This window comes from Aulonocara stuartgranti, assembly GCF_965226115.1.
Source record: "Aulonocara stuartgranti genome assembly, chromosome: 6".
NCBI lineage: Eukaryota > Metazoa > Chordata > Actinopteri > Cichliformes > Cichlidae > Aulonocara > Aulonocara stuartgranti.
In genome coordinates this window covers 26,507,376-26,533,192 of record NC_138944.1, presented here as the reverse complement: position 1 = coordinate 26,533,192, position 25,817 = coordinate 26,507,376, and the positions used below count along the sequence as shown (strand labels likewise).

General features: G+C 43.0%; 1 long non-coding RNA gene across 2 annotated transcripts; it reads right to left on the bottom strand.

The window, feature by feature from the left end:
* Positions 1-73: 73 nt before the first annotated feature.
* On the bottom strand, positions 74-25,817 carry LOC309708822. 2 transcript variants are annotated; one of them, XR_014277328.1, is made up of 4 exons: positions 25,189-25,817; positions 4,802-4,895; positions 3,561-3,628; positions 74-2,660 (listed from the first exon to the last, which is right to left on the bottom strand). It is a non-coding gene; the product is annotated as an uncharacterized lncRNA (long non-coding RNA). The 2 variants fall into 2 exon arrangements; XR_014277327.1 differs by having other exon boundaries at positions 74-3,628.

Here is a 25,817-nt window from a genome sequence, read left to right as displayed (position 1 = left end):
TTATATATATATATATATATATATATATATATATATATATATATATATATATATATAAAAATCTGTGTTTAGACAGAGATAGACAGAGACACTCGGCCTTACACCTGTCACACTTCTTGTGACAGGTGTAAGGCGATGATGTGTTTGAAAAGATCACTCATCTCCTTAAATGTGTTACTAATATCAAATGTTCGGGATTCCACATTTAATCACTTCCTTTTTCAAAGAACATTAAGTCTGTTCTCATTCTTATAATTAAAGTCTACATCTCGCCGCTCTGCTTTGTGTCTGCAGCTTCATTTTTTAAAAATACAGATATTACAGCCGCGATTAAAAACGCGCTTTCCTGAATACAGCGTGTGTCTTTGCAAGCGACTCGATGCCATGTTCGCTGTTTTTTTTTCTAATGCGCACATACGTTTAATATGTCCCCATGGCTGCCACAACAAGCCTGTTGGTGTTGCTGCACACTGCAAGAGAGCCATCCAGCTGCAGAAATATGTTGTTCCCCAGCGGGACAACAGGCGCTGCTGGAGCCACCTCCAGACTTCGGGAGACAGAGATCAGGCTCGGGAGACATCAAGGAGCAATCAGTGTCTGCTCACATACACCGACAGACTGATTTATGATGAAACTTTAAAGAAATCATTTATATTTCACCACCTCTAAATCGGTGTATGAAAATTTCATCCACAATGAAACACACAAAAAAGTATATCTTAAGTCAAATAAATCAGCCCCAGCTTCTCCCAAGCAATTGACTTTGAAGTGCACTTTCAACACTTTCGCGAGTGTGTTCACATACCTAAGGCTTTTACTTCCTTTGCCAACAGCTTTCTCACGTTTGAGGGAGGACACAGTGTCAGAATGTTTAACAGAATTACCTTTGAAGGGTCTGTCATGGCAAACAGAAACACAATTAAGCTGCGATTCCACATATTTCCCCCCTTTTCTTTTTAAAGCTGTTATATTTGTTTTACTGTATTGGTTTAACGTATTACTATTTTGCTTTTTTTTATTTATAGAATTTTTAATTATAAACAACACATTATGTGCAGCATTTCAATTTTTATCTTTAATCATTCATCAACAATAAATAAATTATTACATCTAACTCACGACAATATTTTATTAAAGAAAATAAAATGCATTAATCAGAATAGCATTTCTGATTTTTTCAATTTTATTTTTACACTGTGAAAATATTTTGATGTGTAAATACGAGTTTTTTCAACATTTTCATATAGTTAGCCAAATGCTCCTCCAGTTTTAAATAGTTTTCCCTCCATTTATATCATCACACTGATACAGTAATTTGAGGCAATGTTGCTATTAGGGAAAAAAACACATAGTTGTTTAAGTTGCACATACCTTGCCTTTAAAAACATATAGCCTCAGTGCAAAAAAAGAAAAAAGAAAAAAAGATTTCTAGCACTTCAAGGATCTTTGCTACATACATATATAAATAAATCTGCTCCATCTAAAAATAAAAGTAAAGCCAAAAAGTAAAACAGGGAGCACATGCAGCAAGGCTTGATATAACTCAGGTGACTTGTTTGCTTTTTTTCTCCCCTCCTCCTCCTCCTCCTCCTCCTCCTCCTCCTCACTCTCTTACTTACATTCGAATCAAGGAGTGCTGCAGAGGTGTCTGTGTGCTTTTACACAAAGACATACTCTTCTCAGCCTCCCTCAGGAGCTCTCCACGTTAACAATCCCAATTACACCAAGACCACCAGAGACAGCTGTTTTTATTACAGAACCGCTCCTTTGTGCCGCCAACAAGGTATCTCCGCTCCTAGACTGAACACAGAGATAAAGCTCGACTGTGAGGCAGAGGCAGAGAGGAGAGGGAGAGAAGTGTGGAGTGAAGTGGATGAAGTCTCTCGACTGCTCGCAGTGGTGATGCCTTTATTCACAGCTTCCCCCTACCTTTTCTGATCTCGTGGAGCTCTTTACATGCTGGAGCAGAAGGTCAATGCTTGTTGGGAGAGGGTCTACAAAGAGATCAGGATCTAACTCAAGGCAACAGCAAATCACACACACAAAAACGAGAGTGGGGGGTGGGGGGGGATGTGTTTCAGTCACCAAAAGCAGCGTTTTATTTATTCATCTGCTTTACCTGGGAAATGTGACAGGTTCCACGAGGAACATTCCGGCTTTAATGTGTTGTTTAAATGCATACAACAAAAGGTAGAAGCCTTCAGGATTTACTAAATGTCACACACTGTACTGTAGCTCTCAGGCGGAACAAGTGGCTCGCCACTTGAGATAATGAAAGCGGGTTCAAAAACTGCTCCAGAATCGCAGCTCAACTGTAAGCGCATTTGATCTCTCCATGGGGCAAAGTATGAGCATCAACAGTTTGCGAGACAGTCAAATTATGTTTTAATTCAGCTCAGTTCAATTCTACGTATACAGCGCCAAATCACAACAACAGTCACCTCAAGGCGCTTTATATTGTAAAGTAGACCCTGCAATAATACAACAGAGAAACTCCCAACAATCATATGACCCCCTATGAGCAAACACTTTGGCAACAGTGGGAAAGAAAAACTCCCTTTTAACAGGAAGAAACCTCCAGCAGAACCAGGCTTAGGGAGGGGCGGTCATCTGCCGCGACCTAGTTGGAATGAGGGGAGAATGACAGGACAAAAGGCATGCTGTGGAAGAGAGCCAGAGATTAATGACAACTAATGATTTTATGGGTAGTTTGAGAAAGAAAAACATTTGGACATTTTTATGACTTTGCAGTCCAAAAAGCTGGAGGGAAGGAGGCTTTCTCTGAACTTGACTTACAAATCTGCAGGAAACTATTTTTTCTTTTGCCGCTTGGGGTCAGTGGAACAAGATCTGACATGTTAACTTTAAAAAGCGGGCAAATGTGCAGGCAAACGGTTGTTTACACACGAGCAGTTGTAGGACGTGACTGTGTTATTTTTAACCCTACAGTCTCTCTTTTAGCTCTGTTTTGGTCTCCGACTTCTCTTGGAGATATTTTGGGTCTTCTTAGTGTATAAATGTGCAGCTGATTCAGATGCATCCTGTCTTACACTTGATTTCTGAGCTGTTTAGATAAAAATGACTGAAACTGATGAAGGCTGTGAGAATGAACCAAATTATTAGTGATTCGTAAAGGCTGAAAAACAAAAACAACAGAGTCAGCTGATAATCATATGAGGGTTACACCATTGAAAGTATCACCCTTCACGTTGCACACGTTCATTTCAAATATAGAAACATGGTAAAATGGTGCTTTTTAGACTCCACAATTATTTCCATTGTTTATTTATTTGTACATTTACATTACACCGGTGTTGCTAATTTCATCACTTTCTGTTGATTCCTTTACTGCTGCCAACAGCAAAACCAGCTAACCTGGTGTAGTAGTGAAGTCAACCTCAGGCTAAGAGGTCAGGAAAACAAATAACACCAGCACCAATTTCCCTATTACGCACCAGATGCCAACCTTTAGGGGAGAGGCATTAGATTCTGGCCCAGCCCTGCCTATAGGCTGCAGGGCAGCAGATGATAAGGTCAAGCCTCATAATGATGTCACATACCTTTAGGTACTTCAGATCAATATCGAGAGAGGAGCGTGATACCTGACAGTCAGTCAAATAAAGCCTGCCTGGCAAAGGGAAAAGAGAAAAAAAAAACTCACTTTGAGACTGCCTCTGCTGATAAAATGAGATCCTTTCTTTCATGCTGCTTTTGGCAAAGATCACAGTGTAGGCAGGCTTTGTGAGCTCTAAAAATGCGTGGTCATCCTCACATCTGGTAACGTATCCTACAGTTTTGACCACATTTTGCAGATTAACCTTAAATAACGGGACAGAATGAACAAAATTTTACATATGTAACAAAGCACATTTGTTGTTTTTTTTAACTGTAAACTGAATCCGTTTGGTTTATCATCGACTCACACGGCTCTGTAGGATAATATTTGACATGACAGTCATTCCTTTGAGACTTCAAATGGCAGAAAAGGTGCTGGTGAGGAAGGCAGTGCACATGAGGAGAAGAATGCATATGTCAACCGCTATACAAAGTGATTAATGTACCAGGCTGGTTGTAGAATTGTGTCTGACCTGGATGAACATTTCTGCTGCCTCTCTCATTAGTTTGACTGTCCCGCACAGTAATATATTGCTTGTCACTGAGTTGTCTAATGGCTGATGCTAATTGACCTCCTTTCCCCCACTCTCTTCTGCACAAATAAAAAGATTTCCTCCATCCTGTGATGGAGCGTGTCACAATCTGATCCGACAAATTAAAAAGCTCTCTGCTGTCACGCTGTCATCATCCGAAGCCCTTGCCTCATCAGCTATAATGATCATGTCTTCGCTGAAACCGCTGCAGTGCACTGCGAAACACAATACTTAAGGGGCGTGCTGCGGCAGTTGTGCGTTGTGTGACATATCTGAATGTCTGTCATCTGTGAAATTGTCTATACTGTTTAATCTTGAACTCACCATCAACATATACAGGATGTGGATTTTTTTTTCTGTTTGTGCTCATATTATTTATATGAATCCAGTTATCCAAGTGATTTTAAGCTGTGCATGTTTGAGGATTTTACCTTTATATATATAATATTTATTATTTATCATGACTCCAGTTTTGCAGTAATTATATTTTATTTAGAGATTTTTAAAACATTACCGGTCTAACCTCGTCTTTAACAGCCTCACATTATTTACTTTGTCACATTTACCTGCCCCACTGTAAACAAATGGGCTACTCTGTATAGCGCTTTCCTACTCCATTTAACCACTCATTCATCAAGCATTCACAAACTCACATGGGGGGTGACTCAGGGTTCAGTATCTTGCCCAACGATACTTCGACATGCAGATTGGAGCAGCCAGGGATCGAACCACGGACCTCTCGATTAACTGCCCAAAAAACGTAAAATACATCTTTAAATTGGTTGATTAAAAATACACATTAGCCTAATTTCTCACTCTTTCATGGCAGGAGAAATCTGGATTCACAGCTACACAAGACTGAGATTTTTTTCTGAGACCCTTCACTGATATTTTTTTCTCTTTCGCTATAAAAACATGTGAGTGCCACTTTCCAAAGCTATTGGCCTGAACATAATAGCAACATGAGAGCTCGGCCACCACACATTATTGGTTGCAGACGGATGATCGTGATGATGATGATGATGATGCTCATTACCTGCAATCATCTGCCCATCTGTGGCCGAAACAGAAATTGAGCGTGGCATTTTACCTGCTGACTTTGTGTGTATAACTTTATAATTTATGCGGTGTACTCATACTATTGACAAAAACGCAGTGCCGTGATCAAAGCAAGCCATTCAGGAGGTTGGACAGGGCCACGAAGACAGGGCCTGTAACACTAATGATCTTCAAACGCTCGCCTATTTCACTGGGAGCTATGCGCAACTCCCTAGCAAGTCCCCCGTCCTCCCCCTGGAGGTAATTGTGCCTGGCTGGTTAGGTGACAGGTGTCAAGTGGCCCCTCCTCAAACGATTCATCACGCTAAGCAGAGAGGAAAAGCTGATCTCACTCTCTGCCTCTCTTTCTCTGTGTCTGTATTTTTCTGCTCGTCAGTCTCTTTCTTGTATCTCCGTGTAACTACTTTGTCATTACCTCGCCGTGGCCTGATGACATGTTAGCTTATCCTTTAATATAAACTTTGATGGAACCAATCAGGCCTCGGTCCACAGTTTGGATCATCTTGTCAAGTTTATCAGGCGTACATTATTATGTGTAGGTTAAACAGTGCAACTAATGATTACTTTCAGTATTGATTAAAACTGCTAGTTACTTTGTTGAGTGTCAAATGGTCATACTTTCAACCCATTTCCAAAAATATCAGCGTGTTTTTCATGCATATTGCCTGAAATTGACAAAATGGTTATTTATGAAACTTGCTGTCAAATCTAATGCTAAACTTCGGGCTAACGGAGCTTTCAAAAAGAGAGACAGCTTTTCCAACTCATTAGATGTGAGCACTTTCCGCACTCTTGTTATAATAAACAGCAAATGATGTCACATCATTTAGCAGGACCAAAACATTGTGACTTTAAAGCTTTAGCCCTGTTTCCGTGTCGAATTATCGGGATTAGTTTAGTGGATAAGTCAGTGAACATACAGTGCAATGCAATCTCAGGCCTACTGACAGCAGGTTAGCACACTGGCCAAAAATCCTGCATCCCAGTGGATAAGTGGAGGGAAAAAATACAGCCTACATTGTGTGCAAGAGAGACAGAGATAGAGAGACCACACCCTCACTATGCCCGCCTGTCTAAGCAGAATCCCATAGGGACCTGCCTTACGCACGCTCTCTCTCTCTCACACGCACACACACAGACACACACACACCAGTCATTAATTCCTGCTTTGCATCTCCACACCATGTAATATTTATGGGTCACCGCAGCTTTGTATTCACAAATGGAAACGCCAAGAGAAAAAAGGGAGAAGACACGATACCTCAATCAATTCTGTGAATAAGGTTCAGATTGTCACATCATGGCTTTTTTCCCTCCACTAAGCCAGTGCTTAGGCAGCATTCTTTTCTTTGACCTCTAAGTGTTTTGTGTGACGGATTGTCAGACACAACCTCTGAGATGGAGTCGTATTTAACTCCCTTAGAGTTGAAAAAGATATATATAAAAAGCTCAAGGCAAAAGGTATTATGAATGTGAAATTTCTCAGTAGCAGAATCTGAAGAACAACAAAACTGCATTAGTAAGTAAAAAATGAATGCGGGCTTAATGTATTTTTGCCAGACATGGCACCGGAGTATAAGCGACATACTCCAATCTAGTACAAACATTTGCTGCTACGCAGAATTTCCACACTAATCAAGAAAAGTCTTTGGTGCCTCCCCCCGCCTCTCCCTACATCTGACAGATCATAATTGGGGTGTTTTTTTCCCCCCACTTCCTAAGATGTTGCCTGAATCCTGAGATGCAACAGTGGGAGCCGTACCCTCGCTGCCTTTCAAATCAACAGTGGTGTCAAAACAGAGCCCTGAGGAGCCCCCAGTAGAGCATGGCTCTCTAGACCCCTGTAGAGATTTGAAGACCACTTTGGAACTCTAATCCACTCAAAATGTGCTGATAATTTTCCTTGCCAGGACACTCTCTGCCTGGTGTCACAAGAGTGGCCTCCCGGGAGCAGATCAGCCAATGATAACAAAGTAGCCAGATGTCTGGCGCTGGCAGAATCCCAGAAGCCAGACAGCGGCACGCAGCAGCATCCGCTGTGGGCCACAGATCAAAGATACCTGAGAATTACTTATGGGCACAAAATATGTGTTGCTTACTCTACAGTTCCCATTAATAACAATCTGGGAGAATTTGTATTTCTAATTAACTCTTTTCTTTCGGCATACAAAGTATGGTAGGTTGTCTAAGGCTGCAGCAGCAATTTTTTCTGTGGCAACTGCGAGTCGACAACAGGAAGTCGGATGCAGCGCTGTCTGAAGGAGCCAGATCAGCTTTAAATGCAGTTCTGAGGCTCAGAGCACCCCCTGACTTGCCTCAATAAACAAACAAACTGAGTAAGAGTCAGCCTTTTTTAGATTTAATCATGCTGCACAGTGCCTACTTAGACTGGTCCTTGATGCATACCTCAAAAGCTGTGCATGTAAGGACACTGAACCGATTCAGCTGAGGCGTAACTGCCATTAGTGGCTCAATTCTAAGAGCTTCTTTTTGTCTTATTATATATATTTTTGAAACAGACAGAAGGTGATGCTTTATCTGCAAAGACCAGACCAGTTCCATCAACGTTCCCAGCACAAGTATGAATTGCAGGGACCATGCTTCTGAGCAATGCTGATACTTTCAACAAGATTTGAAGCTCTGGCTTGTTTTTCATGGTTGTTTGTGTTAGTCGAGCTGACATTAAGAAGCATTGCAGCGCTGTGCTGTTTTCTCCTGCAGGCCGTGCACTTCTTTTTCGAGCCCTCCATTTATTCCATCTTTGCTGTTATGTTTAATACACAAATATTTAGAGTAGACCCCTGACTTTGAACTCAGAGGAATAGTTCTCTCTGCTTAGGGAAGGCGTTTGTTGCTTTTTTCTCTTCTTTTTTTTTTTTTACTTCATCTTTATGGGGAAAGAAGGCGTATTTCATCGTGCACACATTTGTGCATATTTTGTCTGGCTCGCTATGTTCTAGTGCACTTAAAAGTCATTGTTCAACGGATGGATGACATGTAACCCTTGCAATGTGTGTGTGCATTGTATTATATTAATTATTAAGTACAGAAAGTGTTGCTTCATGTCCGTATTTGATGGAGAACCCCCCACACCCCAGCTATCCCCAATCCCCTCCCACCCCTTTCCTCAATTATGTATATTACCTTTCCTGGTGCATAGTTCATGCAAATTCTCATTTGCATTGCTCTCTTGAACGTGCTATCTGCTGGATGAAATCCCTTATAGCACATTGTGCGCACTGCCCTTCATCAGATCTTGGTTATGACCTTTTTCTTTATACTTTACTTGTTCCACTGTGATTCTCACTGTTGCAAATTATTAACCAGCAAAGAAAACCCCAGCTTCTAGCACTTCTGGCTTTTAATGAAGGTTAAGATAACATGGGTATATTTTACGTTTTAGCTCAAGGCGCATTCCAACTTTAGACAGCAACCCTTTATATAATCCTATAACGATTAATTGAGGATCGCCTTAATTGTGCAGGTTAAACTATGCAGCCAATTAACAGAGGAACCAAAAATACTCGAGTATGTTCTTTGATTTCCACTTCCTACTCACAATTAACTTCTCATTGTGAACTTGATGCCTCTCCCCAGAAAAAGACGTCTTTTAAAGTGTATTTAAAGCTCTGCGCCAACACTCGGGGTTACTCCGGGTCATTTTTTTTTAACGTCGTTTACTTGAAAATGTAACTTTAAAACGAGGCTTAAAACTGCCTTAGTGAGATCCTGTCTCCCAGCTCCAGCAGCTCATCATTCCTAAAACAGCCGCTCTCGTCCACCCCGGCCCCAACTGTTATTAATGTGCGCTGAATAATTTAACAGGGTAAAATTACCATGCTCTTTTGAAAAGATTTTTTGCCTACACAATTAAAGAGCATTATAGTGATTTTTAGTTGAACGAGAATTATGACTGTTTTCCCTCCTCTCTGCTACGCTTTCTGGCTTCCTTGTTATGAGCAGCGGATGAGCTGAGTTGTTAGAGCCCCTTATTCTTGGCTTCTGTGCGACTGCTCGGAGAGTTTGTGCTCCAGCTCTGACCTACACCATGATGGGCGGCTAATGGATAATGGATGAAGCAAGTGTAGGTTCCACTTCCGCCGAGAAAGACCCCCATAATGGTCTGCTGGCCGGGCTAAACATGGGCTTTATTTGGGCTGTTAAAAAAGTGCAGGCTCAGTTCGGTGGTCGAGATTACGGTTAGCTTCAAGTGTTTACGCTCCACGTGTTCCTAGTGCCTTATATTGAACTTATTTTAGTTTCAAGGGGTCATTAACAAGTTAAATCAAAATGATGTGTGTTTAACAAATGCTAATAGCTTATTTTTAAGAAAGTATGTGGTCTAACCGTGCCATTTTATATCGCTGTTATATCATATTAGCATCAGCAGCAGCGTTTGCCAGGCCTTCACTCTTATTCCATGTGGACAACTGTCCACATCTCAACCACAGGCCAACAATTGGCAGTAATTGGCACGTTGCTTTGGCTGTCCTGGGAGAGATCTAAGAGCGCACACGGCCACGGACAGGCTTCCCTTTCCACCAATTAGAGAGTTGTCGTTTCATGGGGCGGGGGCTTGGGGGGAGAGGTATACCTCACTCTCACCTTGTCTCCTGATCAAAATGATCTGTGGAGATCCTTTTTCTCTTCACTCCTCTCTTCTTCCACAGCTGCCTCACTCTTGCTACTGAGGTGCTACTGTGTGTGAACTGTTAGTGAGTGTCTTCAGTCAAGGACCCCAACCAGCGACTGACAGCCTAACAGCAGTCAGTGGGACATTCACATTAGAGGTGCTCTGACAGACAGACTGTGCTAGACAGGCCTTCCAATGAAAATGCTCCACACAGCCCTTTGCTACAGCTTTCCTAATACATTACTTGCTGACTCTCTTCTCTGAGTGAACCCTTGCTTTTCCACCCCTCGATGTGACTCCGAATTGGGTTTGGCAGAAGTTGAAGTTTCTCCGACTGGCTGAACTCGAGTCTCTTATTCCACATTTTCTCTTGCTGCTGGTGTGTTGGCTTTTTGTTGTCGTGTCTCCAGGCGTAAGCGGTGCAATAAAGCTGCATGGCTTTATTACGACAGCTTTGATGCAATGATAGTAAATGTCTCATGTGGTTAGAAATGTGCAGGCCACACAAGGTACCATGGGACCCCAGTGCAAAGGATTATAGGCCTCAGTGCATGCTGCTAACACTCCCCAGTTTATGCCACAGGGAAGGCTGCGGAACCAACACCCAACCCCCTTATTCTCTCCCCTCTCGGTCTCTCTTGTCCTCAAAGCTTATGTCTCTCCGCATTTCGCTTCAGTAAATATGAGGAGGCGAGGAGATGCTTCCTATACTCAGAAATATGTGTCAGGCTACTGGGTTATGTTGTGTTGCAATGCGATGCATTGCAGAAGGCAACAAAGCAACTGCGCGCAGAGAGGGAGAGAAAGAAACAGCCTTACTTATTCTCTTTAATCCGTCGTGAGATATTCAGAAGTAGGTTAAGTTACACCTCACATTAGCCAGCACTTAGCCTTTTTTGTGAACGCAACAAGATCTCTCTGTGCTGCTGGTGGCGCCGCGCGGTTCGCTCTCAGTCAACAATTAGCACAGGTAAATCCTTGCCTTTGCTACAGGTTGACAGGCTCGCCATAAAGCAGCTTTATTTCTCTGCAAGGACCTTCACGAGGGGGGCCTACCTAATATGCTGTCTGGCCCTGGGGCCTGTGGGAGTGTGGTTGGATTATTATGTTAATGCATGTGCCTCCTGCCCTCTCCTCAGTCCCAGCTGGCTTCCCTGTCGTTAGGAAGTGCTTTGCTCTGACAGAGGAGTAATATGCTCCGTGATTGAGGGGCCAAAAGATCGAGCTCTATAAGAGAGGGGCCACCACTGATAAGCATATGATAAAAGTGCCATTGTAAGTGAATGCCTCAGAGACATGGAAGATGACTTAGGAATTCCTTTGGATTTCAATGGAGGGAGTGAATATGTATAAGGCCTTTTTTGTTTGACTGAACTTAATTGCTCGCAGCATTATGTGCAATGCCGTGTATTCTACTGTGCTTTTATTGCACAGACTCCTTCATTATGAGCTGGTGACACATCCACCCGCAACGGCAACTGATCGCTAAACAAGACAAGGTGCGATGCTTCTAATTAAGTTGTAGGAATGAATGTGAAACCGAGAGAAGATTTCGTTTATACTAGTTCATAATGTGAATGAAGCAATAAGATTAGCTCTAATTTGGAGGGCTGCCGGTGGAAATAATCAATCAAAACCACATTTTAAGATATCACAAGTGTCGCGGAGTGTGCGTGTAACTGTCTTAAGATTAATTGATGGAGAGTTAAGTCAGCGAACCTCCATCAGGAAACATGACGACACTGTTCTGCCAGACGGCATTATTCTGCAGATCTATGTCACGCGCTCTCATTTAATCAACCTGACACGAAGGTAAAGGAAGAGGTGAGGAAAGTAAACTTCTTGTGACTTGTCGAGAAGGAGAAATGCCGGTTGCGCTGCTTTGGATCCCGCACATAATTGTGTAAATATGTCAGCCAAACAGAAGACGATCTCTCCTTTTAAACAGTTGTCTTTTTCATCTCACCTCCTCAGGAGCATTTCAGGGAGCTACATATTAGCTTTGCGCAGTCCCATTCACAAAGTGCGCAGAGTGTTTGTGTTTTGTAGGGGGTTTGTTTTGTTTGCTTTTTAATCAAGTTCAATTTCATCTCTATCAATGCACGGTCTTTCCACACCCTTCGTTCTTATGTCTGCCCGCATTATAATGTGTCTCTTTTAGTTGAGGAGCTTTCACTGTTGTTATTGTTTGTTCCCTTTTAAAGGGGCCCCGGCTGTAAGGAGAGAAAGGGGTTCTGTGGGTAATTGGTGGGTGAATACTTTGCTGTGTCTAAACGTCAGAGCGAGAGAGGCTGTAACACAAGCAGGTTGTTGTGCTGCTTTCAGGAGAAAGACAAGAGGCCTTTTAAAGCTTGTTTTTCCCCCCCCTAATTTTCTTTTAGATCATCAAACAAAATATTGAATCTTTGTTTTTCTGGCTTCTGGCTTTTACCTGGGTAGACTTTTTTAGTATCATACAATGCTTACCATTTGTAGATGTGACTGATTCATATGTAAACTCCAAACATTCTGTGGCTTAACGCTGTGAGGTCTAACCATAACTCCCCAACCACGTGCTGGCTTTTTAAAATTAACCTCCCTGGCTTCAGAGACGCATGCAAACCATTCACATTAAAACAGACTATTTAGAGCTACAGTCATTTATCAACATGGCTTAAAAATGAGACCTGACAGGGTTGAGCTTTTCAAAAGTGTTGCTTTGCTGCTTCTCTATTCTGTTACCTAAAACTGATGATGATTATGTCATTTCCTATTTGAACAATTAGTTTTATATTCTTAAAAAAATTGAAGAATAATTAAAAATACCCTTTCTTCTTTCAAAGTGAACATCAAGCTCAAGGTAACTCCGAAAGTCTGATTTGTCTACAATTATGTATTAATGTATATAATTTGTAGACACAATAGCCTGGAAGTTAGACAGATAAGCGCCTTCAAATTGGATTCAAGATCTAAAGAAATCAGTGTCATGTGCTCAAAAGTTTAGATTACCCAGCTAGTTAAATGACCATCAGCTAGGTTTTCCATCAGTAGGATTTTTAGAGCCTGATGGTGCAGGCATATTCCAAGATGGCAATGCCAGGATTCATCAGGCTCAGGGAGTGGTTTAGGAAGCATGAGGCATCATTTTCCCACATGGATTGGTCAACAGAGAGTCCAGACTTTAACCCCATTGAGAATCTTTGGGATGTGCTGGAACAGATTTAATCATCAAGTTAATGTAACTGGATGGACATATGCTGTGGCACAAGCTTATTTCCACATGCTTATTGTATTACACAATAAAAATAACCACGGTTTCCAGCACTGTTCCTGTTTTTCTGCATCTATACATGCAAGAACATATCTTGACCTCGAGGTGCTTTTAAATACTTTATAGTGCCTCTATATCAAACAGTGTCTAATGGGGGGCATGGTCTTACTAAAGACTGGAAACAAAGTGATAAAGTAGATGTTGTTTGCTCGAGGCTGAATACCTTAGTGGCATTTGTCATAATTATTTTTCTCTACAGCCAGACTGTGATATAATTTCTTTGGACAAAGAAGTTAAATCTAACCGATACATCCCACCTTTTTCACAGGACTAAACATTACAAAAAAACCCTGTTGTTTAACTGTTGTTAGATTTCATCAGTTACACTTACTAAAACATCTAAAGCCCCGAAACACTGACGTTATTTTTCACTTATAAGCATTTAGGTTCTTTTGGGGACACTCCAGCTGTCATTTGCGAGCTGGCAACTTTTCACTCAAGTTTGGCAAACACACATCGGCTCTTTGATTGTTAACCTCTCCTTTGTTGCTTGTTAAAGGCCCAGTGGTTTGGCAGCTATTGTCTTTATAAACTCAAAGCGTTAAGTGCCGGGCCGACTCAGCTAATGAGAGGGAACCTTCAAAACCTCCATTAGATGATGCTGTCAAACGGATGACATAAAAACGCTGCATGTAATCCCCCCACGGACCATGGGTGTAAATATGCCAGCTCCGCCATTTTCACAGCGTTTACTCGCAGTTCAAACAATATGTCTCCCTCCTCTCTCCCTCCCTGAAAACACAATGACAGCTCTGCGATATTCTCCTCCACAATCCTTGGCTGCCTGCGACCAATGAAACAACCAGGAGCAGCTCTGATAATCTCTTTCATCCACATTGTGGGTAAGACACCTCGCTATTCTTTGTTTCTATGGACTGAAACTTGTGCCACTCACTCATTTTGTGCTGAATGTGTTGGGTGTGATGCTTGGAAATGAATTTTTGAGGTATGAATTTGAGGTGTTTTTGCCTTTCTTCTTCTATCTTTTTTTTTTTTGCAAGGTGATATCCTTGTTAATAAATGCTATTAGAAATTTACTGTTGATATAAAACCAAATTAATTGTTGGATATAAGTAAAGAACATATATAGTAACAGACTTACGTATACGGAACTTCGCTCATTATCATTTTTACTTTGTAAGGGTGATATCTGGTGACACGTTGGTTCACGTGATTTTACAAAATCCTTTGAAAGCAAATATATAAATAAATATGTAACTAGAAATTATATTAAAAACACGTTTTACTTTTATCCACACAAGCACAAAAACACACTAACGGTCCTTGTAGAAGCAGCAAGTCTCACAATTTTGTGTTATTATCTCAGTTTTGAGTTACATTTCTCTAAATGTCAAATGTCACATCTGAATAAGGCAAAATGTCGACACACTAACCTGAAATTTTAGGTTATTAATAGCAAGTTTTTTCCCCAGTGGTGAACAAAAGCTTGCATAGAGAAAATACCTTGTTTGAAAACAATTACCTGTGATTTTCTTGTTCGTGAAGTGCCAGTGCCAAGGTTTGCTTGTTTTTTTGGCATTTTGAGCAGTATTTTTGTACACATATAGCATGCTGGTGTTTATGGCATTGGCTACAGAGTTTCTGATTTTAAAATTTGTTTTTAAGTATTAGTATTTTTTGACATTTTAGTGTTTGCTAAGTAAGCTAGGGTGCCAAACATGGAGCGAGTACACTGCAAGTAAAAACAAATTCTGTTTGTTACGCTCAAACAATCAATGTTGTCAACAGTAAAATTAGCATAACTAAGGAATTAAATTATTATAATTTATAATACTTAGAATTTTACTTTAAAGTCTTGTTTATCAAATAGCTAGCAGTTGCATTTTTTGATGGCTCAGACTAGCTTGCCAGTTGTGTAAGCTTACCCCTTAAACGAGACACAAGGACACTTTTTTGGTTCTCAATATTTAAATATTTTAGTTTAGCACACTGCTAATGTTTTAATTGACTGCTAGCATCCTAAAGTTATCTTCTAAGTATTAGTTTAACTAGCGAATATCTGCCTTACGGGTTTGCCAGGCCTGCAGCACAAACTTGAATGCAAACCTATTCTGTTATTTCTTTTATGTTCATTATGCCTCTAAATATAGTGAGATGGCTGTTCATAAACAACAAACGAATTAATAATAAAAACATTTATTGTTCGTCTTCTTTGTAAGCTACATATTTATTGTATGAGACAAAATAATCAATTACAGGAACTATTACCATCGCTGTTTGAAGAACACTTAATTACACGTATGATTGAAAACATGTTTCAGTAAATTTTTAGTGCCACTGGAATGAAACTTGTTCAGCAAAAATGTATTTACAAACAACAAAATAGACATAACGCACAAGTAATGTGGCAGTCCATTTTGATCATAATTTGTAGGGATTTGTTATAAAAATAATTCTCAAACATTGGAGGCCTGTTCCTTAAGGGGTTTAAGGCAGTGTAAAAATATCAAAGTATCCTCTTTTTCATGACCTCAAGAGGTAACGTCTCGGGGCAGTGTGAACACAAGTTATTTTTATTGTTTGCACAACTAACTTGTGATATTTTCTTTTTGGAGATTGGAATGATTTGAGATAATGTTGCAAACCACATAACACTTTGTGTGTATAATTAATATTTAGACATATGCTCAGGTAAAGCTCTTTTTACTATAGAGTCCGGGGTAAATATAGGACAACGTTCATTTAGAAGAGAGGCATTATTTTTTATGATATACCATTTGTGTTTAAAATCTTTGTGTGAAAATGCACGCACTGTATGTTCAACAGGCCTACAAAAGACCCAAACTGAAGTGAAACATTGAACTGAAAAAAATCCTATACGTACAAGCACAATACCACATTTATTCCAACGCACTAATTTACTGTCTTAAGCCATATGTATCTTCCTCAGTCAGCCCTTCTCTCTATCTAATTTGGTTGCTCATCATGCATCAGTCCATACTGTGGCTTCTCATTTGTGTTTTGTGTGGTCCTTCTTTTGCGTCCCACGGATCTCTCTGCAGGGAGCTGAGAGGACTGACTTGTCTGATTGATGTATTAGGGTACAACCCATCAACTATTGTTTTCCTTACCAGTGTTTAGTGGCTACTGTCTTCACTGCCACTCCTATCTGGATACAAATGTTTCAGATTCAATGCACTGTAGTAATAAATGGCTCATATGGTGACCTCACAGTAGGTGAAGCACAGTAAACGTCACATTTGCCTGAGTTCAGTTTTATCATTTGTTGGTTATTTCGGGGTGGCTGTAGCTCAGGTGGCAGAGCAGGTCAGCCACTAATCAGAAGGTCGGTGGTTCGATCCCAGGCTGCATCCTGGCTGCATGCCAAATATCCTTGGGCAAGATACTAACCCCGTGTTTGCCTACTGGTGGTGGTCAGAGGGCCTGGTGGCGCCAGTGTCCGGCAGCCTCGCCTCTGTCAGTGCGCCCCAGGGCAGCTGTGGCTACAGTGTAGCTTACCATCACCAGTGTGTGTGAATGACTGAATGTAGTGTAAAGCGCTTCGGGGTCCTATGGACTAGAAAAGCGCTATACAAATGCAGGCCATTTACCATTTATTTGGAATGGCATCGTGTTGCTCTGTGCACAACTTTTCTTTGGGTGACTTTTTCAACTTTTATCAAAATAGCCAGGACTCTCACTTTAAGACCATGAATACTTTTCTTCTAGTTTGAGTGTGTACCTGAAAACTTTCCCACAGAACTTTCCTGGATGTCAGTGTTCGCTCCCCTGTCTACCTCTCTGCACCCTTTGATAATCCTGCCCAAAACTCCTTAAATTCACAAGAGAGTTCTTAAGAATTCTTGAAAAACTCCTCTCTGGCAGTAGATGTGTTGCTGCCCAACCGTTCACCTTCTTGATGAACTGGGCAAGGCTGGAAGGTTGGAGAGGCTGGATGTCCGATCACGGCACAGGCCATTAAAGATGAAGGACTGGTGTGTGGTCAGAGGTAGAGGGGAAAACCAAGCCGGACAGTGGGCGCTCGCACCTTCCCTCATAGCATCACAAACCAGGCCGACACTTCCCCCAGTAATGAGCAGGGGCCCAGACTATGGGGTCAATTATTCATATCCAGTCAGCTGGGAGAGATGGAGGTAGAGAGGAGGTGTGTTGAAGCTTCATCGAATCCTACAATTCCACCACACTCCACAATGATTTTTTTTTTTGTTATAGTGCTGCCTCCATCCACACAACTAAATCTAAGACTGGGTCTTGTCTGGATGGATGGAGTGTAACTTTAAAAGGCATACATGAGTGGCCACTCACTCCAGTGGGCATCCTGCAGCAGTAGCCTGAGCTACTCAGCCATTCTCAGGCCTTACAAATTACTGTGTTGAAAGGACAGACATTGATCGTCAACATGCTACATCTGTTTCCAAGTACTGCCATCATGCATACAGCAGACCATATCAGGTCAGTTATCAAAGGGAATTACTCAACATGCTGCGCTTCAGTGGCGAGTGTGGATTTTTCTTTTGTAGATGCTTCTGTAGGTGTGGTAAACACGGCAACAAGTGCACCTCAATACCAGAGATTCTTCCAGAATAACAGTTCTCGTTTTTGTCAGATGCTACGAGATGCTACACATCACGTCCGTTTGCGACACTCGGGCAACTCCTGGGAATGGGAATGACTCCTGTTTCATGGCCATGTTGCCTCGGCAGAAATTTCTTTTTGCCTCCATGTTTAGTGGCAATATCTCTGACGTCGGGGTAATCCATTTAGAGTGACAGATTGCTGAGCTTTTTGCTTAGAAGTTGCATATGAGTCGGTATTTTAATAGTTGTCATGCGCAAGGGGAAGAATAAATCGAGTGTGATTCTACAGGATTGATCAGAATGTGTGCGGTGATAATATCTTCAACGTGTCCTCATCATCAAAGGCTGTTGTGAAGGTGAATAAATTGTACAATTAACCAGAATAGAGACAAGTTTAATAAGGTTCAAGAAACAACTCCAAAGAAACACTCCACCATATTCCAGTTTTGAAATATACACATCCATCTGTTACATGTTTTTAAGTCATCAGGTTTTTTTCTAAGTTGTAGTATTTGCAGGTAGTCATGTGCCTACTTGCACAACAGATTTCCAGTGACTGCTACAATGCAGGTGTCCGCTAAGACTGCAGCATGATTCACAATGCCTTCATGGGAATTGTGTGAATGCATTGCTCGTTTAACTCGTGCATTTTGCTACCTTTTTTCCCATATAATTAACAACGGGACAGATCGACAATTAAAATCGAATGGCAACATTAGTGTTGAGTGGTATAATAAAGATAATATATATATAGATATATATAAATCTTATAAAGTTTGTATCTGTCTTGTGTGAAACTTGTATGAAAAGCATACAAGAGTGAAAAGAGATATAGGATCCCTTGAAAAATTATATAAATGAAACTTGTATGTTTTGGACACTTAATAAAACAATATATGAAAGCAATGAGAAAGTGGCCACTTTCATGAGTAAATCATATAAGCCTTATATGATTCACTATATGAAGTAGGCCGCATCTTATGCAATTCTTTTATAAGTTTTTACTATTTCTTTTCCATATGGGAATGATTAAACTTTATATGTATATATATATATATATATATATAAATATATATATATATATATATATATATATATATATATATATATATATATATATATATATATTAGGGGTGCAACGATACACAAAATTCACGGTTCGGTTCGATACTTTGGTGTCACGGTTCGATATTTTTTCGATACAAAAAAAAATGTTCATGCCTTTTTAATTTGTTATTTATTAAAATTATAAATATATATTTTAACACAAAAGTACAGTTTTTAAATTTAACCCTAACCCTTGTGCGTGTTGTTTTTTAGCTCGTCATATTGCAGCTCCTTGAATCCTTGAATCGCTACCTTATCGTGGTGGAGGGGTTTGTGTGTCCCAGGGATCCCAGGGGCTATGTTGTCTGGGGGCTTTTGCCCCCTGGTAGGGTCTCCCATGGCAAACTGGTCCTGGGTGAGGGACCAGACAAAGAGCGATTCAGAAGACCCCCATGAAAAGAATATCGAGGGAACAGTTTACCCTGCCCGGGATAGGGTTACCGGGGCCCCGCCCTGGAGCCAGGCCCGGGGAGGGTGCCCGAGGGCGAGCGTCTGGTGGCCGGGCCTTAGTCCATGGGGCCCGGCCGGGCACAGCCCGAAGAGGAGACATGGGCCCATCCTCCCGCAGGCCCACCACCCGCAGGAGGCGCCATAGGGGTCGGGTGCATTGTGAGCCGGGTGGCGGCCAGGAGCGGAGGCCCTGGCGGACCGACCCCCGGCTGCCAAGACTGGCAATAGGGACATGGAATGTCACCTCTCTGGTGGGGAAGGAGCCTGAGTTGGTGCGTGAGGTTGAGAGGTACCGGCTAGATATAGTTGGGCTCACCTCTACGCATTGTCTGGGCTCTGGAACCAGTCTCCTGGAGAGGGGCTGGACTCTGTCTCAGTCTGGAGTTGCCCCTGGTGAGAGGCGGCGGGCTGGGGTGGGTATTCTTATATCCCCTCGGCTTGCTGCCGGTACGTTGGGGTTTTTCCCGGTGGACGAGAGGGTTTGTTCCCTGCGCCTTAGGGTCGGGGAACGGGTACTGACTGTCATCTGCGCTTATGCGCCGAGTGGCAGTTCGGAGTACCCAGCCTTCTTAGAGTCCCTGGGGGGGGTGCTGGAAGGTGCTCCACCTGGAGACTCTGTTGTCCTGCTGGGAGACTTCAATGCTCACGTGGGTAACGACAGCGAGACCTGGAGGGGCGTGATTGGGAGGAACGGCCTCCCTGATCTGAACCCGAGCGGTGCTTTGTTATTGGACTTCTGTGCTAATCACAGTTTGGCCATAACGAACACCCTGTTCGAACATAAGAGTGTCCATAAGTGCACGTGGCACCAGGATGCTCTAGGCCGTAGGTCGATGATCGATTTTGTAATCGTATCACCAGACCTGCGACCATATGTTCTGGACACTCGGGTAAAGAGAGGGGCTGAGCTGTCAACTGATCACCACCTGGTGGTGAGTTGGATCAGGTGGCGGGGGAGGACGCTGGACAGACCTGGTGCACCTAAACGCGTAGTGAGGGTGTGCTGGGAACGTCTAGCAGAGGCCCCAGTCCGCGAGATCTTCAACGCACACCTCCGGCAGAGCTTCAACAGCATTCCGAGGGAGACTGGGGACATTGAGTCCGAATGGACCATGTTCAGCGTCTCCATTGCCGAAGCTGCTGCATTGAGCTGCGGCCGCAAGGTGGTTGGTGCCTGCCGTGGTGGTAATCCCCGAACCAAATGGTGGACACCAGGGGTGAAGGGAGCCACCAGGCTGAAGAAGGAGGCCTATCGGGCTTGGTTAGCCTGTGGGACTCCGGAGGCAGCCGACAGGTATCGACAGGCCAAGCGGAATGCGGCTCGGGCAGTGGCTGAAGCAAAAACTCGGGTGTGGGAGGAGTTCGGAGAGGCCATGGAAAAAGACTTTCGGACTGCCTCGAAGAGATTCTGGCAAACCGTCAGGCGTCTCAGGAGGGGAAAGCGGTGCTCTACCTGCACTGTGTATAGTGCTGGCGGAGCGCTGTTGACGTCGACTGAGAAAATTGTCGGGCGGTGGAAGGAATACTTCGAGGACCTCCTTAATCCCACTGACACGTCTTCCGGGGAGGAAGCAGAGTCTGGGGATGAGGGGTGTGACCCACCAATTTCCGGGGGCGAGGTCACTGAGGCAGTTAAACAACTCCTTGGTGGCAGAGCCCCTGGTGTCGATGAGGTCCGCCCCGAGTTCCTGAAGGCTCTGGACGTTGTAGGGCTGTCTTGGTTGACACGTCTCTGCAATGTTGCGTGGAGATCAGGGGCAGTACCTGTGGACTGGCAGACCGGGGTGGTGGTCCCCATCTTCAAGAAGGGGGACCGGAGGGTGTGTTCCAACTACAGGGGGATCACACTCCTCAGCCTCCCCGGGAAAGTCTATGCCAGGGTGCTGGAGAGGAGGGTTCGTCCGCTAGTCGAACCTCGGATACAGGAGGAACAATGCGGTTTTCGTCCTGGTCGCGGAACACTGGACCAGCTCTTTGTCCTCTCGAGGATACTTGAGGGTGCATGGGAGTTTGCCCAACCAGTCTACATGTGTTTTGTGGACCTGGAGAAGGCATTCGACCGTGTCCCTCGGGGCGTCCTGTGGGAGGTGTTGCGCGAGTATGGGGTGTCTGGCCCATTGCTACGGGCCATTCAATCCCTATACAACCGTTGCAAGAGCTTGGTTCGCATTGCCGGCAATAAGTCGGACTCGTTCCCGGTGGGTGATGGGCTCCGCCAGGGCTGCCCTTTGTCTCCGGTTCTGTTCATAATTTTTATGGACAGGATTTCTAGGCGCAGCCAAGTGGCGGAGGGCTTTCGCTTTGGTGGCCTCAGAATCTCATCTCTGATTTTTGCGGATGATGTGGTTCTGTTGGCTCCATCGGGTGAGGGCCTCCAGCTCGCACTGGAGCGGTTCGCAGCCGAGTGTAACGCAGCGGGAATGAGGATCAGCACCTCCAAATCTGAGGCCATGGTTCTCAGCCGGAAAAGGGTGGAGTGCCCACTCCGGGTCGGGGATGAGTTCCTGCCCCAAGTGGAGGAGTTTAAGTATCTCGGGGTCTTGTTCGCGAGTGATGGGAGAAGGGAGCTGGAGATCGACAGACGGATTGGGGCTGCGGCTGCAGTAATGCGGACGCTGCACCGGTCAGTCGTGGTGAAGAGGGAGCTGAGTGTAAAAGCGAAGCTCTCAATTTACCGGTCGATCTACGTCCCTGCCCTCACCTATGGCCACGAGCTATGGGTAGTGACCGAAAGAACGAGATCGCGGATACAAGCTGCGGAAATGAGCTTCCTCCGAAGGGTGGCTGGCCTCTCCCTTAGAGATAGGGTGAGAAGTTCGGCCATCCGGGAGGGGCTTAGAGTAGAGCAGCTGCTGCTCCACATCGAAAGGAGCCAGCTGAGGTGGTTCGGGCATCTGGCAAGGATGCCCCCTGGGCGCCTCCTGGGCGAGGTGTTCCAGGCATGTCCCACCGGGAGGAGGCCCCGGGGCAGACCCAGGACACGCTGGAGAGATTATATCTCTCGGCTGGCCTGGGAACGCCTTGGTATTCCCCCGGACAAGCTGGAGGAGGTGGCTGGGGAGAGGGAGGTCTGGACCTCTTTGCTTAGGCTGCTACCCCCGCGACCCGACCTCGGATAAGCGGATGAAGATGGATGGATGGATATTGCAGCCACAGAAATTCTTTTGTCCATGAAACCATAAAGCTGCACTTTCTTTTTGCCTTATAGTCTGATTTGTCATAACTTCTCCGTTTTGTGGTAAGCTTTTCTTTGGCTGTCACTTCTTCACCCTGACCTGTCTTATTTGGCTCAGCAGAACTAAAATATATATCTGTCTGTGAAGGTTCTCAGTCATCCAGGTCATCGTAGTGAAATATATATCCTGCCGCACTCACATAATCTCAGCGATTCTCTGCGCGATCAACCTCTCACATGTTTAAGCTGCGGGAGATTTCACTTGTCATGTTTGCATAGTAAGCTAACAATTAATAAGACGATGTCAGAGGAATTGGTGCACAAATTATCATCACTCACAGATCAGTGCTGTCGCTCTCTATACACAGTTCGCGCGATTGCAAAGTGAAAGCAAAAAAACAAGCGCAAATTCAAACACGATTTCAATATGTCACATATTGACAGTGGCTCACCCAATGACATAATTACCCAGCTACATTTCTGAAAGAATGCAAAAGCATTGACATATATTTTTCCTTCCTACAATAGCCCGACAGGCAGGGCAGAGATAGCCCCGGGACGTCGGGCTAGCGATATTGCGAGCCCTGTATCTGATTGAGGAATCACTCATCTTTGGAAAAGAGAGTTTATTACAGAGAAATGTCTCTTTCCAAAATAAAAGCTATACTATCCGCCAGAGGTGGGACCAAGTCATTGTTTTGCAAGTCTCAAGTAAGTCTCAAGTCTTTATCCTCAAGTCTCAAGTCAAGTCTCAAGTAATGTCAGGCAAGTCAGAGTCGAGTCTCAAGTCACTGGTGTAAAAGTCCGAGTCAAGTCACAAGTCTGAAACTTTGAATTTCAAGTCCTTTCGAGTCTTTAAAAAAAAAACAACGAAAAAATAATGTTGCAGTTATATGCTAAATGTAAATATTAGACCATGTAATTTTAAAATCTGTGTTTTTCTCAACACATGACAAAATAGTGAACTTAGAAAATATACACAAATTGTGAAATTGCACCTCTATAAAATGCAGCTCAATTAAACCTAGCTCCAAGAATAATTTTCACCGACAGTTCTGAGATAAGCTGCATGTTATTCTTGGATGCGGTTGTAGGACCAGCTTTAAAATCGCATGACAAAAATATACACATTAAAAAAAACTGTATCACCAACGTAGCCTGGACAACATTTGCTAGTTAGATGAAGTCAGCTATCTCATCTTAGCATATTTATATGCATATTTATAATTATACGCTTCTTGGAGTGAGTGCATACACTCATGAAGTTTAGTAACTTCAGGTCACTGCAACAAGCCCAGGTACAGTTTACCGACGGATGGGTACAGGACCTTGAACTGCACCGTGTAGAACGAAAGACCATCGTACGTATCATAAGTTTACCAGTCTCACAAATCGTCGTCATAAATACACATTCCTTAACCGTTTATTAATAGGACCTTTGAGCTCAACGGTAATTAATTAGTAGTGGAAATAATTTCTGGTAGCATCACAGAAATGTAGCAGTGACAACAATATTGTATGCTGTAATCGTACTGGGCAATTAGTGATACAAAAAACCTGTTTTATCCTGTGAATAAAAGTATATGTTTTTGTCAATGTACCATAATAACAGAAGCGAAACGCAATATTGTGTCAGGACAATTCACTATTTATGCACAATAAATAAAGGAGCATAACGCGACAATTTCTGTTCAGCGCCAGACTTGCTTGTAACCTATATCACTAATTATGTTATGAAAATGACGTATTAACTACTAAAAAACACTGACCTTCGTGTAAATGCTTGGAGCAGACTAACCTGTGAGCTGGAGTGTTCTGGGATGTTATATTTGATCTTTGAATGGCTGCAATCCAGGCCATCCGTCGGGTCTTTGTTACTTCGGAAACATGGCTTGAACAATTTCTCTTCAACGTCGTAATCCGATAACAACCGATCTCTTTACCCGTCGGCTTCCCGTGGCTGTCATGCGACCGGCTATTGCAGTTAATCATACAACGGCTTCTTGACATTTTTGTGTTTCTTTTTATCGCTGTATAACTGATTTTAATTGAAAGCCTGCGTGCGCTAGTATCGCTTGCCACGAGTTCCCAGAATCCTTTGCGGTTCTACCCGTGAATGACGTCACATTTTCAATCTCTATATAATATGCATGTTAGATTTTATATTTGGGGTAAAATATCAAGTCTTTTCAAGTAAACCGGTTCAAGTCCAATTCAAGTCCCAGGTCATTGGTGTAAAAGTCCAAGTCAAGTCACAAGTCTTAGAACATTTTTTCAAGTCAAGTCTAAAGTCATAAAATTAATGACTCGAGTCTGACTCGAGTCCAAGTCATGTGACTCGAGTCCACACCTCTGCTATCCGCTTCTTCTGGGCTATATTCTCAGCAGCATATTAAACATATCAGGTCTCCATAAGGAGAATCCTGTGCTAACAGCTGTCTAAATGACTCGGCTAAAGTTTGTAGCATGCATGCTTGTTGTTTTTGTCTTTGCACTAGGATGATGTCGGTGTAAATGTGCAGTCATATTCGTTGTGTTCCCACTAGTGCTTTCAGGTTAATCTCGTTGAAATAACCTTAACGCCACAACACGGCAAATCTCCGTTAACGAGCTACCCTATACAGAGGGGCTAGACGGCCAACACGTTAACGAGCTAACTGCGCTAACACACTAGCTCCCACCCATTTAATTGAGCATTGCATGACACATCCAACATACTGTTTTACTTTAGTCCATGACTCGCTTACCTTCAGGGTCATACGTCACATGAAAACCAAAATAATTCCAAACGCCAGATCTGAATGAGGGTGGGGAGGTCCACTTCTGTCTCGCTAGCTTGCCCTGCGCTCTTCCTTCTGACCATGCTGTCTGTGTTGAGCGCTCAGTGAATCTGCGTTCGACTACTCCGCCTAGGCTGCACTCTCGAGCCTAGGCGGAGTAGTCAAATGCAGATTCACTGAGCGCTCAACACAGACAGCATCATCAGAAGGAAAGTTGATAAAATAAATTACAAATTTTGTATTGTTCTTTTTTTTCCCTCCCCTTTGGTTTTCTTTCTTTCTCTCCCCCTCTTTCTTTCATTCTTTCCCCCTGTCCTATCCCACAGTCATGTCTGTCCCGTTTGCAACTGAAAATAAAATAAATTCATAATTATAATAAAGGTCAATCAAATGGACCAATATGATGATCCACTTAAAATAAATCCTCTTGGCATCTTTCTTGGCCTCAAGACAACAATTCTGATGGCTATAGATCCAAACGGGACACAAAAAAAAAAAAAAAAAAAAAATTGAAAAAAATTGTATTGTTCGATACATATGCGTACCGAACCGAAAGCACTGTATCGAACGGTTCAATATCGATACGAATATCGTTG